The sequence below is a fragment of the Dermacentor albipictus genome, chromosome 5, assembly GCF_038994185.2.
Source record: "Dermacentor albipictus isolate Rhodes 1998 colony chromosome 5, USDA_Dalb.pri_finalv2, whole genome shotgun sequence".
NCBI lineage: Eukaryota > Metazoa > Arthropoda > Arachnida > Ixodida > Ixodidae > Dermacentor > Dermacentor albipictus.
The window spans coordinates 79,297,966-79,312,500 of NC_091825.1; the positions used below are offsets into that span (position 1 = coordinate 79,297,966).

The 14,535-nt window shown below is 48.4% G+C and overlaps 2 protein-coding genes across 5 annotated transcripts in view; one reads left to right on the forward strand and one right to left on the reverse strand.

Annotated features, from left to right (window-relative positions):
• The window catches only part of Men (Malic enzyme), a 164,888-nt gene that overhangs the window by 83,112 nt on the left and 67,241 nt on the right, over positions 1–14,535 (forward strand). The gene's annotated exons all lie outside the window — the stretch shown is intronic.
• LOC135921194 (uncharacterized) overlaps positions 1–14,535 on the reverse strand; it is a 118,447-nt gene that overhangs the window by 45,501 nt on the left and 58,411 nt on the right. The window lies entirely within an intron of this gene.

The window sequence follows — 14,535 nt, forward strand, 5'->3', positions numbered from 1 at the left end:
GTATTTGCAGCCTCTAGTACATATATTGCCCTAGTTTGGATGCCCATGAAAGCGGCTGCGCGCTTGTATCTCGGTTCACTCTGATACGTGTGTGTGTGTGTGTCTGTGTGTGTGTGTGTGTGTGTGTGTGTGTGTGTGTGTGCGTGCGTGTGTGTGTGCGTGCGTGTGTGTGTGCGTGTGTGTGTGTGTGAGAGAGAGAGAGAGAAAGAGAGAGAGAGAGCGAGATAGATAGATAGATAGATAGATAGATAGATAGATAGATAGATAGATAGATAGATAGATAGATAGATAGATAGATAGATAGATAGATAGATAGATAGATAGATAGATAGATAGATAGATAGATAGATAGATAGATAGATAGATAGATAGATAGATAGATAGATAGATAGATAGATAGATAGATAGATAGATAGATAGATAGATAGGCTGCACCTATCAGGCTTTGAAACAATACTTTTCCAATGTAAACTGACTTTACATTGGTGGATAGCGTTGACTTTAAGGCTCTATTACTCACAGTGAGGGTAACGCCGCTTATCACTCTATCGCTTGCAGAAAAGCATTCGCAGCCGTGCTCGAGCGAAATCATATTATTTGGAGCGACCAGCGCAGCTCTAGTTAGACATTCTTAATGTGTGCCCTAAAGTTGTTAACCTACGAATGAGTAGAAGTTACGTACGTGAAAGTTTTCGCGAGTCGATGGTTGTAATTCATCTCGTATTTATCACCAAACACGGGACGAGAAATTAGAGATATAGCTGGTCGTCTTTGTCTGTGTGGTCACTCGTTCCATGTCTCGCGCACAATTATTTAGTAAATAAATTTTTAAAAAATATTTAGTATATAAAGAGTAATCTCATTGGTGATTATCGCACAAGGTCGTACGTTCGGCACTGCACTGAATTCCGGCTAGCGAAAATTGTCGTTTTGTTTTGAATCCCTTACTTCTTTATCATGAAGAGAGTGTTCACTAAAGCACATAGTATAGCAGAAGATGCAGCTGACGCAGAAAGATTTTTTATGCGTTGCATATTGCAATCACTCAGTTCAGCCCTTGGGCTCGGCCGGGCAGCCACCATTGACCTTGAGCGCAACCACGTGACGTCACGTCACGACAGCTGGAGGAAAAGCTGGGCCCCAACTCGCGCGGTCGCGAGCGGCCGCAGCCACCACCTGACTCCCGCTCCTCCCGCTAGGGGCGCTGCGCTGGCGCGTGACGTCACGGAGGAAAAGCTGGGCCCCAACTGGCGCGGTCGCGCGCGGCCGCATATTACGCGGCCGCGAAATATGCAACGTATTCTTGGCTTAACCAAGCTAAACCTGGCCATTTTTTTTCATGTAGTTGTACGTCTAGTTGTCCTTTCCTCTGTTTACACGAAGTATGTCAAGTAAACCTATTTCGCTCAATCATTCTCGTCAGAATATTTTCCGCGCTTTTCTGCCGAGTCTTCTGCTCCCATCACCAAGATCATACGTTTGTTCCTTGGCGCTTTGACAACACGGTAAATTAATGCGTCAGAGTCGCCTCAAGCGACATTCGACGCCGGAATTTTTATCGGATATAATATGCAAATGACTCCAGATGAAAGGACGTAGCGTCAGCTGGGGGGCTGTGTCTGTGTTTTTATTGTATAAACGTGGTTAACCAGACAGCAAACGCGAATAGCCCACTCCTCGAGGTCTGTCGCGTCGTTATAATAATAGTAATCTGCAGCGTTGGCGAAACGCGGGGCCGCACAAGACTACGAAGTTAGATTAATTACACGAGTCTCTGGAATTACAATATGCCAGGAAATCATTAAAGACTCTCATTGCCTTGATATCGCGGTACATATGAACGAAGAAAAATGTTTGTGCTCTGAAAAACTTGTTTTCCTTTCTTCAAGGACAATGGTATCAATCAGTGAGACGAGGGCGGCATTCTTCTGACTATTCGCCAACTCAACAAATCAAAGTTTGGACGACGATATGTACCAGTTATGTCGCGTCAGTGCTCTGGCTCAATATGTTTCGCTGTTTCAGCTCAGAGCACAAAGCGGCGATGATTCCTGAGAAACAACTTTCCACTTCATTCAGCCTATAAGCCGCCGCTGACGGAGATTTGTTGTGACAGCGACAAGGCAGTACTGAACCAAATCTTAGGTACCGTCAAGTGCTTTCAGTTGCCTATCTCTTTATCTGTCGTTATACCAACTGCCTGCCGCCTTCCTTTGGCTGAGCGCAACTGGTGCTGAGGCCACTATCAGGCAACGACTGGTGCAGCAGTGACAGAGTACGTCGAGTACCGAGGCAAGACCACACCCTCAGAGTACTGTTACATAACGTCTAAGGAGACATTCAGCGCGTGACGTCGCTTATTCTTCTTCCGATATCCGAGAGGTGCATGTCAAGAACACAATAGAGAGAGGAGGTCGTCTCTCAAGCACGTGTCAGCCAGACCTGAAAGCAGCACTATAAGTAGCCTTTGCTATATATAGCCCCAATAACACACAGCTCATATACAGCTGTGACAAAGCTGTTCGAATCATCCGGCGTCTTCACATGCCGCAGTGTCGCGGGAAATAATAAACCGTGTAGAATCTCACGTGGCTTGTTAGTCAGCGCTAAAGGGAGCACTGACGCGGATTGCTGACGCTGTAGAAACTCTACCACGTACGCTTCTCGTGTGTGCAAGGATAACGCTTGGCGAGTACAGAGGCTGGGAAACGCTTATACCTAGTCTAACGCTAAAATTTAGTCTTAGAATGGCGGACCCGAAGCCATCCACATCATCATGACGCCATCAGAGAGAGCGAAGCTTGGTGGTGTTGCGCACCAATAACACTAGCTATGATATTTATATTATATTTATATTTATAGTACCCTCAGGGCTTACAATGAAGCATTACAGAGGGGAGGGGCTAATAAATACAGATAAGTATGCAAGAAAGGAGAAAGGAAACACGAATAATAATCAGATTACAATGCATGGTACAACGTATTAATAACTCGAGAGCGACACAAAAAAAGCATAATGCTTTTGATAATGATGATAATGATAACGTTTCAATAATAATAATAATAATAATAATAATAATAATAATAATAATAATAATAATAATAATAATAATAATAATAATAATAATAATAATAATAGAGACTTTTAGCCTGTCCGCTATTCCGGTAAACTGGATGTGTTTTGGCGGATTGCCGGATTTGCGGGGGCGTAAACATGAGCGGCCAGAGTGGTGCAGCCGCCCGGTAGCGTGTTTAGTAGCGTAGAGTTCAACCAGACAAACACAGAGCTAAAACTGCAGTAACCCGCTATATCCTGTGTCGCTACTGGTGCAAATTTTTGGCAGCGGCGTAATTGTGAACATGATTACGCCGCTGTCGAAAATGTACACCAGCAGCTAAGCAGAATATAGTAATTAGCTTTGTGTTTGTGTGGTTGAGCTTTGCGCCACCAGCTGGTGCCACCAATCTGGCCTCTCACGCTTACGCCCCCGCTAAACAGGCAAACCGCCCGCTCTTGTCGTAATACCGGACACGCTAAATGTCTCTAATAATAATAATAATAATAATAATAATAATAATAATAATAATAATAATAATAATAATAATAATAATAATAATAATAATAATAATAATAATAATAATAATAATGATAAACTAGAGTGGTGCGCGTCTTTCTCCAAGCTTCGCTCGCTGGTCGCAGCTTTAGCAATCCCAGGAACGGAAGGAGTCAACCTATCGTGACGTCATGACGCGTCTAGATCGCAGGTATCAAAACCACAACTGGGCAATAAAAATAAGTGTCACAGCGCATAATTTAGGGTGATTTGGATCTTGCCAGTATTTTTTATAAGCTTTAGAGTGTTTAGGTTTTCATCTACGGAAATCAAATTACTAGCTGAAGTTGTCAGGTCGCTGTTCCTGTAAGGTTTAGGTTCCACTTACATACGCACAGACAACGAGATACAGTATCACATAACATGCAAATTCAACCTCTGTGGCTGACTCGATTAGCAGCGTCAGGCGTCCCTTGTTGCACGACTTCAACAAGTACTGCCACTTCTTCTACTGGGTCACCAGCATTATACGGAACATTTGAATTCAAGCTGATTCAACTTCAGCGCATGTGCGCCTTCGTGGAAATCAGAGGAGCTGGCTCAATGAAAGGCTACACATGTTTGCCTGGCTGACGACCGAACAATATGTTGGTTGAGGTAGGTTATACACACATATAATATGACTCCTAGAGCAATTAATGAATGGTAAACCTGCACCCCGTAGGGCTAAATGTTAGCTGTTGTATGCCTTTGAATACCGTAGATGTGTTCTCCCTGGAAATTCTCACTGCTCCGGATCAGTACGGAATGGTCCCGAGGTAGGTAACTGAACAGCCGCGAGATTCACGCGTGGTAGCTGTATACACAGTAGACAACGCGTGAGGGCGGTTCAGCTTTACTTGAAGTGCTTCCAATCAGGGTGTCGGACCGAACCCGAACTTGCATGTGCCGAAAATCCTATCCGAACCGGAATTCTAGCAGGAACTGAGCCCTAACCCTAACCGATATTATTAGAACATGCCTGAACCTAAACCGAACCTAAACCGCAAAAAATGGCTCTGGCTTAGCTAAGGTTAAGCCCAGGATGCGAAGCATACTAGCCTTTATTTTAACGCGACAGCGTTAAGGAGCTCGTGTCGCAGAAAAGCCAGTGTCGTCGGCATCGGCTCAGGCGTGCGTCGCTTGCGCAGGCGCACATTTCGTTGTCGCGCCGAACGCTGCATTGCTCGACGCTCACCGCGTCCGATGCGGGGCGCGTAGTCGCTGCGCCGTAGCCCATTGTCTTACACCCCTTGGCGGGTCGACGGGAACGCTGTCGCGTTCCACTCTTGAAGGCGAAGCTTAAGCGTCCGCTTTGCAGCTGTTATGACGTCATATGGTAGCTACGCGGCCGCGCGCGGCGCAGCAAGGAAGAGCGTGGTTGTGCTGCTAGTATGCTTCGAATAAAAACCAATAACGGTTACCGGCTCAGAACGAAACGCTTCAAACATGTAGGGTGCAAATGGGTGCCCAATTCATAAGCGATTCTTGGAAGTAATTACTTTGCAGTGGGCGCACCCCACGAAGGAAGGAAGGAAAAAGCGGAGAGGGAAGGCAGGGAGGTTAACCAATTTAGCTTAACCGGTTTGCTACCCTACACATTGGAGCGGCTCATGGGTTGCCTGATGAGCGAGAATGGGGATATACGACAGGTACGTGCCGATAAATATGCGGCGACCTCGGAAGAGACGCTTGCGCTTCCGAGCTCGGCCATGCCATTTGTGTTCTGCTGCCGAAACGTTTTTTAGGGGCACCGCAGAACCAGCGTTTCTGTTGAAGCTAGAAGTTGGATTGCGCGACACTTTGGCGGGACAGACAGGAGAGAAACACACACAACAGATCGCTATACTTGCAACTGTCGATGTATTCCCTTGTCAGCGGAATAAACACTGCAGCCAGTAGGCCAGCTCGCTGAAATTACTAGACAAACAGTAAAGCGTACACGGTCACTAATGGATGCCATCATCTTCTAAAGTACGCGGTGACAACGGCCTGCAAACGGCACGCACGGGAAAGGGCTTTTGTGGTGTGCCATGGTTCAATGTATGTTTGATGTCTCCAAGCAGAGCAGAATGCGCTCTTATATATCTAAAGCTCAATCCCGGGACGCAATGTGCATGATTTGGACAACTTTGAATTTATGCAGCGAAAGGTTCTGCGCTAGGCGCATTAGCGCAAAGAAGATCGCCGAGGTGTTTAGCACAAACTGTCCTCGTCCATCGTTCCGAAGCATCAGTGCCCTCATCTGTTTATATTTCAATAGCTATAAACTATAAAGAAAACCTCACTTGCATGCTGTCTTCTTTCTTTGCTAAAGACTAGAAGGTTGGAGTTGTAATTTACTAAATGCCATAATGATATGCTGTGTCACGGTTTACTCACCGCCAGTCTAGTAGTAATTACTTGAGGGAAAGAAATAATAATAACTATGCTGCTCATGGTTATATTGCGCTCAGTTTTACACAGACGATATCAAGGAAGGACAGGACGAGGACGGACGTAGCGCAAACTACCAACTCTTGGTAGTTGGTAGTTTGCGCTACGTCCGTCCACGTCCTGTCCTTCCTTAATATCGTCTGTATAAAACTGAGCGCAATATAACCATGAACGTTCACCAACTAGCCCCCTTCATTGCTTTACTAAACTATGCTGCTGTCAAGGCGTGGAAGCTTATCCCACTATATGCCAGGCACACACATTCCCGCTGATTAAGCATCTTCTATACGTACATGAAAATTTCTCCGTATCTGCGCACTACATTCGTAAACTGCACGTCGTGCAGAGAAAAACGCCGTTATTCTTATCAAGCTGCATCGGCTGCTTTCCGATAGCTCATCCTCGAAAAGAGCTATTGCTAAATTTGCGGCAATCGCGGCGATTCGAGAGAGAGAGAGACAACTTCATGGAGTCGCCTGCAGAACGACACCAAGACTAAATGGCGCCGTGACGCGGGCCCTGACGTCTTCTCAGCGGGTTGTCTCTACTCAACTCCAGCGCGTGTTACTCCCGCGGTTGGTCGCCCTGTGGGGCAACGTTCCGTCGGTTTCGCTCGGCCTTTGTCTTTCAAGAGCCGCCGAGACCTGCTGGACGGCCCAGGTTTGGCTTTCGTGGTCGTAGCATTCCGCCGCAGCCGCGAGTCGCGGAGGAATCGTTGTACTTGTCGAAGCCTCATTGGGGAACTTGGTGCAATCCCATAGGATGTGCGTCAGGGTGGCCCTCTCCCGCTGGCACACGCGGCACACATCACTCACATATAATTTAGGGTATAGATGAGTCATTAATACTGGGGTGGGTAAAGAACCAGTTTGCAATTGTCTGAACAGCACCGCCTCCGCTCGGCTCAGGCCCGGGTGTGGGGGTGGGAAAGTCCTTCCAGCCAGGTGGTGGAACTGGGTAAGTTCGTTGAACGTCGTCATGCGGTCCTTGGCACTACACCACGTTGGACGGTCGGTTGCAGCGGCGCGGTTGGTTAGCGCTCGCGCCACTGCGTGTGCCGTCTCGTTGTGGTTATCGTGCTTCCCGGACGCATCATTGCCCGCGTGCGCCGGGAACCACTTGATTCTAACACACCGAATCTGTCGTTGCAGGTCAGCCAAGCACAGAACGCGCACAGCCTCACCACACACTTTGCCCTTTGCATAATTCCGCACTGCACTTCGGGAATCGCACAACACCGTCTGGCACCCGGGGTCGGCAATGGCCAGGGCGATGGCCACCTCCTTCGCCTGACACGCCTCGCGGACCCGTAAGCTCGCCGCTGCCCTCGTCGCGCCGGACGACGCCTCGATGACGGTAGCTACGAACGCCGCGCAGTCTCCCTGGTACTCTGCCGCATCCACGAACCTTGCGTGCTCGTCCTTGGCGTGAACGTCGATGAGGGCCTTGGCCCTCGCCGCTCTTCTCTCCTTGTTATACTCCGGGTTCATGTTTCTCGGGATGAGGTCCACCCGAATCCGGCGCCGGGTGCCGTCCGGGACAGAAACGTCGCTACTCGCCGCTTTCGCTCCGGGCGTGAAGCCCAAGTATTGAAGTATGCGCCTGCCGGCTTCGGTCATAGAGAGCCGCTCCAGCTGGGCGGTCCGTTGCGCTTCCGCAATTTCTTCGAGGGTATTGTGTACCCCCAGGCTCAGGAGCTTGTTGGTGCTCGTACACTCGAATAGTCCGAGCGCCGCCTTGTAAGCTCGGCGTATCAGGGCGTCGATTTTATTCCTTTCACATTGCATCCAGTTGTGGAAGGCTGCAACGTAGGTGACGTGGCTGATTACGACGGAGTGCACAAGCCGAATCAAGCTTTCCTCCTTCATCCCGGCCTTGCGGTTGGCGACCCGTCTGATGAGACGTATTGCGTTGGTAATCTTGCCTGTAAGGCGGGAAATAGTCTCGCCGTTGCCCCGTCGCTTGTCTATGATCATGCCGAGCACCCGGATTTTGTCGACCTCCGGGATCACGTGGCCGTTCCTCGTCACGATCTTGATGGCCTCGTAATCCCTCGCTTCGCTCTTCTTACGTCTGACGTATTTCGGTGGTAACACCAGCAGTTCTGACTTGCTCGGTGAGCAGATCCAACCGGAACCGTTCAGCTGGTCTTCAATCGCGTCGACGGCTTCTTGCAGCGTCCTCTCAATGTGACCATCGCTGCCTCCCGGAACCCACAGCATGATGTCATCGGCGTAGATGGTGTGCCGGACGCCCTCGACGCGAGAGAGTCGCTTGGCCACCCCGATCATAACGAGGTTGAATAACAACGGCGAGATGACCGAGCCTTGGGGGGTCCCGACACTGCCGAGCCTCTTCTCTTGGAGCCGTAGATCGCCGGCACAGAGCTCGGTAGTCTGCCCCGTCAGAAAGTCCTTGATATAATTGTATGTTCTTGCGCCCATGTTGAGTCTGGACACCTGGGCTAGGATTGCAGAGTGCTTCACCTTGTCGAAGGCGCTCTGCAGGTCCAGCCCCAGAATGGCCTTGTTGTCTTTCGTTAGGGTATCTTCGTCAATTATATCTTTCTTCAACAGAATCATCGCGTCTTGGATTCCGAGGGAATGCCGAAACCCGATGATCGTGGTGGGGTATAGTCCCGACTCCTCCAGGTAATCCTGCCACCTACACATGAGGACGTGCTCCAACACCTTGCCCACGCAGGACGTGAGCGAGATGGGCCGGAGGTTGCCCGTGTTCGGCAGCTTGCCTGGTTTGGGGATGAGGATGGTCTTGGCAGCCTTCCACTGCTGGGGCAGTGACCCTGCCCTTCAGCACTTGTAATAACCGGTGAGGTTTTCGATGGCCACATCGCTGAGGTTCTTGAGCGCTCTGTTCGAGATGTGATCCGGGCCGGCCGCCGACTTGCTGTTTAGGTCGTGCAGGGCCGCTCGCACCTCCTCGACGCTGATGTCGCGGTCAAGCTTCTCGTTGGCTTGACCGCCGTACTCAGGATGCCTTTCGGTGGGTGTGACCGGAAGATACTTGCTGTTTATGCGTCTGATTACTTCAGTTTCCCCGTTTTCCTTGACTGCTCTGTGAATGATCTTTGCGAGGCGGTCGCGTTGGTGGGACTTTGTTTTAGTCTCGTCGAGCAGATGCCGCATCAAGTTCCAGGTTTTGCCGCTATGCATCTGCCCGTCCGCAGCATTACAGATTTCGTTCCATTGTTGCGTGCAGAGCAGCCGACAATGAACGTCGATGGCGCGATTCAGCTCCGCCACCTTCTTCCTTAGGCGCCGATTTAGTCGTTGCTTCTTCCACCTGTTTAGGATAGATTGCTTTGCTTCGAATAAGTGCGCGAGGCGGCTGTCAACCTTGTCGACCTGCTCATCCGTTTCTATGATTTTGGTCGTCTCCTTGACCTTCCCCGCGATGTGAGCTGACCATTCTTCTATGTTCTCGATTTCCTCCATCTCCGTTGGTAACAGGCTACAGAAGGCATCCCAATCCGTAAAATAATGTTTTCTGGTGTCCTCCGAGGCCTTGACCTCTTCCGGTATGATGACCTCTACGATGTAGTGGTCGCTGCCGAGCTCTGACCCCGTGTTGCGCCAGGAGATATTCTCCTTCTCGTCGTTCTTCACGAACGTGAGGTCCGGCGTCGCTGTCTACGCTGGCTACGCTGGCTACGCTGTCTACTCTCGCTGGCCCTGCGCTTCGAGACGGAACGTGACGCTCGGCGACCAGCTGGGCCGGCAGGTGTTGCGGTTGCTGACATCAGCGATGGAAATTCCTCAGCTCTGAGAGATGTTCGTTGTTGCTGCTGCGCTTGTTGTTCGGCCATCTTGCGCTCCCATTGTCTCCTTGTAACCACGTATGGGACCTTGAACCTATTCTTGCAAACATTGTCGCCGGTCAGATGTGGCCCTCCGCACAATCGGCAAGTGGGGGTACAACTGTGGTCTTCCTTGGGGTCAACGGCCCCACAAGCAAAGCAAGCCCTCACGTGAGGGTTTGGACAAACGTCGCGGCGGTGGCCCACCTTTCCGCACTGCTTACATACATCGAATTGTTTTCGATATAGGCTGCACTTGGTGAGAACGGGACCATAGCACACGTAATTCGGGACCTTCAGGCCCTTGAAAGCCACGATGACTGTGGTCGAGCTACCAATCCTCTTCGCGCCAAGTGCCAACGGATTTCTCGAGTTTACAATTCGAGAACGTTTATCCAAGCGGCACGCATTGTGCTTCGAACCAGTGTACAGAGGGGACAAAATAAAAAAGAAAGAAAGAAGAAAGAAAACAGAAAGAAAGCATTGAATCGCTCTGCCATGGCCCGCGTTGTTGTCATCTCAACACCCGGATCTATACTTCAGCCTCTTTCTTGCCCACGATGTCCCTGCGATTCTCTACAGCGCAACTCACGGCAGCAGTTCACATAAGTAGCAGCAGTACTATATACAGCGGCCAGTTCGTCAGTTGCATGCACAGAGCACGCGCAGTTTGCGGTTCTATTGTATTGGGGTACTTGCTCCACCTATCTGCCAGTGCAGCGCATCATATTTGCACGCCGTTGTTCTTGGAATAATTGAAAATAAAATAAAGAGAAAGCGAAGAAAGGTCGCCCGAAATCAGCACACGCAGTATTCATAAACACTAACTACCAGAGTATCTGAACTCAACCCACATACTCCGTGCTTTTATTTCCTTTTCTTTTTGTTTTTACTTTCGTGTCCGCACGAAAATAGATTTGACTTTCTTCTTTCTTTCTTTTTCTTTGTACTTTCTGTTTCCTGTGTTTACGTTCCATTAACTCGTTCGTTGTATTGATTAATGAAAGTAGGCTGTCTATCTATCTCCTTTTACTTGTCCTTTATATTGACCATAATGTATAAATTTTGTATTTACGGTATACAACCTTTTTTTTCCTAGAGGAAATAGAATAGCTGTTTCCTCCGTTTCTTTTTGCTTTTCCATTGTATTTACCACAATATATTTGCTTTGTGTTTATTGCAGTACGCAGTATTTCTCTTGAGGAAATGTACTTAATATCTTCTTTGTTTTTACGTCATTTGTTCCATTCTTCTGAGCTTATTAACTGTTTGTTTATTGCTTTACTGAAATTCTTTTCTGCAGGGGAAATATTCATTTGCGTTTGCTATTTTTATTCCTCGTTCCCTGCGAAGTCTAGTGTAAATTTCGCCGGAGATAAGGGTGTTGCTGTCGGCGGTCTATCGAGAGAGCATCAATATTACTGCCACCAGTACGGTACTATTTTACCAGTACGGCGCAATACTACCTCTAATGTAAAGCAGCCTAGTCTTCATTATTTTCTGAATCAGAAAATTTTTCCCGCATTTATCTCAAAGACTACGTATATCTTGCAGACAGACTTCTACGTATAGAGGGGTAAATTTTTTCCAGTATCCACGAATATAGACTTTTAGCAGCTCATGCAAAAAAGTGACATTGAGATGGCGGATCGTGTCCCTGGCACTCTTAGTTTACGCCCACCGCACGGCCGACTGATGCAAAATCGCTTGGCGCGCCCAAATTAGCGCGTTGAAAAACAGTGGAGGGCTATTGACGCGGCGGCCTTGGTCTACATTTAAAAGCAAAGACGCCGGTGTTGGCTCAGCCTCTGAGCCAGAGAAGTAGGTCGCAGGTCCGATATCAGATCATCGAGCAGAAGTGACCGCATCAGGGAGGTTCCGGGCAGCCGCATAAGTCCGCAGGCTGTTCTGTTCCGTTCTGTTCTACATGAGTTACCTATAGAAGAGGTCATCCAGCGCTGCGACTATCTTTTTGGCTGCGTATGTTAAGGGAACGCCAGAGAGAACCATAACACGAATTTAGCCTAGGGCAGTACGTACTTTCAAAGATTGTGATTAGTATTGCAGGCTAACTTTCTTGAATGTTGTGTCGAAAGTGTGGCTTGGCTATGCCAGTGAGACGTCACGGATTTCGACGTGTCTCCTCAAATTTCGACCGTTTTAGCGCAGCAACTCGCAAAAGCTTTGCTAAGTTCATGCCTGCATGGGCGACGCGACGTCACCCCGGCCAAAGTAAGGAGAGGCATAAAATGGAGACGGCGCATTTCCCGTCTATTTTTATGTGTCTATGTTTTTTTTTTGGCCGCGTTAGACGTCGCGCTGGCCAGGCGTAGCTATACATCTGCACCGATGTGCCCACGCAACGCAAGCGGATAAGAATAGCGACATACATGGTGCACAGTTTTGGGAGATAGGGATCAAGTAGCCAATACCATGGAGTTTTCTATAAACATTACTGGAAGTAACTGTGGCCCTGCAATCGTTCAGCCACTATGTGAACGGTGGGTAGTGCAATGATTTGTCTGATCTTCGTGCTTGTGGCCTGCGACGCTCTTGTGGCTTTGCTTAGTACGCTTTTTCATTGCCTTAAACTTAATTCACAGCGATATATAGTTTTCTGAGTGTATAATACTCTGCAAAGGTGCACAATTACTAATAATTGCATGCAGGGGTTCCGCCTGTCGAGGTAGTCAAATCGAAACGCGCCGTACGTGTCAACGCGCTGGCTTGTCCGGGAGAAATTCACAAGAGCGTTAACTATGCCGCTTGTCGATGCGCAAGATATTCAGCGGTAAAAAAAATGATGATGGTGCCCCTTTTTATGTATTAATGGCGCTGCAGCCGTGCACAGAATATGTAGATCTCGGTTGGCTTTGGAATATGTGATCTCGGTTGGCGAAACACAGTTGTGTTTCGGAGTGGGTGCCTCGTGTAGAAACTGCACGTACTGTACACGAAACCTTTCTAATTAAAACAAATCCAGCTCTTGTTGTGCTGGCGTTCGAAGTATTGTGATTCCTTTGGCATTATCCGCTTGGGTGTACTTACGTGCTCGGAGTTTTGTCGGCATTAAAGAAATAGAAAGCGTCCGTGGCGTTATGGTTTCAATATTGGCCTTCAATGTGCTACAGATCCTGTGTTCGAATCCTGCCCTGGGACAATTTTAATAATGAAAGAGGTACAAACAGCGCGAACGATAGGACGAAAGCACAGACGACGTACAAAGCGCTTATTGATAACCACTTTCTATTGTGTTTTAGTTGCAATACGTACGTTGTCTGCAGTTTACCAGACATTCTATAAGTAGCGCATTTCGCTGCTATGCAAATATACAGAGGGCACACTTACACACGAACCACCAGGTTCGTATATTAGGTAAGCTTCACGTATTTCACGAGCACGTTGCTATGGGTAGCGTCGCAGGGGCGCACATTTTTCAAGGGAAGCTGTGCAACCACAGTTTCTGCAGGGATCTACCAGGTGACTTGCGACTGAGCCCATGAAAGAAAAAATGCATCTAGGAGTGGCTGTCATTCATGGCTGTGCGTCGTCTCTGCTTTCGTCCTGTCCTTCGCGTTGTTTTTACCCCCTTCGTCCCTCTTACGTTGTATAAAACTCTATGCGCCATACAATTAAATTCGAATAGAAACGATAACAAAAACCGTTTATTCGGATCGAGGCGGTTATTTCATCATGCCTGACAAGTTTCCTGGCACGGTCATGGCAGGTACTTGGCGCTTCTCAAAGAATAAAAAAAAAGAAGAAAAAAGAACTGTATTTTTATTGCTATTCCGTCTTACTAAAGCAACAGCAGCAAAAAAAAAATAAGAGAGGAAAAAGAGAAGAACAGTTAGGATTATGAAAACAAACAGATTGAAATCGCGGGCACATGTAGTAGTTCGGCTTTTACTAACTTGTTATTAATTTTAGTTCTATTTTACAGTTTGTTTCAGGGCTCGAATAATGTAGTCATTCGTACCGCTCGTTTCTATTCCTTTCCTGTGATTCACGGCCGGCCGATACCGACGGTAACCTGTACGGAGTGCCGCTCGGACAACTGACGAAGAGCGAAAGAGAGAAGCACTGGAATGGAATGGCTGCATTATCCCGGCCGAGATTTGTTTGCGCGGCGTCCACCTTACACTGCTGACCCCGTAAGCTATGTTCGCTATGTTGATGCACGCATTCCACGGTGAACGTGTGCTAGAAAACTTGTAGCGCGCTGTGCTAATAACGCCGTATAAATCTCCCAGGGGACGCCTAATTAGTATTTCAAGGCGGTGTATTATAACTTATTGGCACCTTCCGCTTTGTGCGAAAAAAAATGGCTGTGGCTTAGCTAAGGTTAAGCCCAGGATGCGAAGCATACTAGCCTTTATTTTAGTTGTTGAACCACTGTTTAGCCTGGTGAACTGCTGTTGCTTGGCTATATTTGGCTCGGCTAGACGAAGAAACAACTCATGCGTTACTCTGCTTCGCCTTCAAGAGTGGAACGCGACAGCGTTCCCGTCGACCCGCCAAGGGGTGTAAAACAGTGGGCTACGGCGCTGCGACTACGCGCCCCGCATTGGACGCGGTGAGCGTCGAGCAACGCGGCGTTCGGCGCGGCAACGAAATGTGCGCCTGAGCAAGCGACGCACGCCTGAGCCTTAGAAACAGCTCGTTTCTAAGGCAACACCGCATTCACTA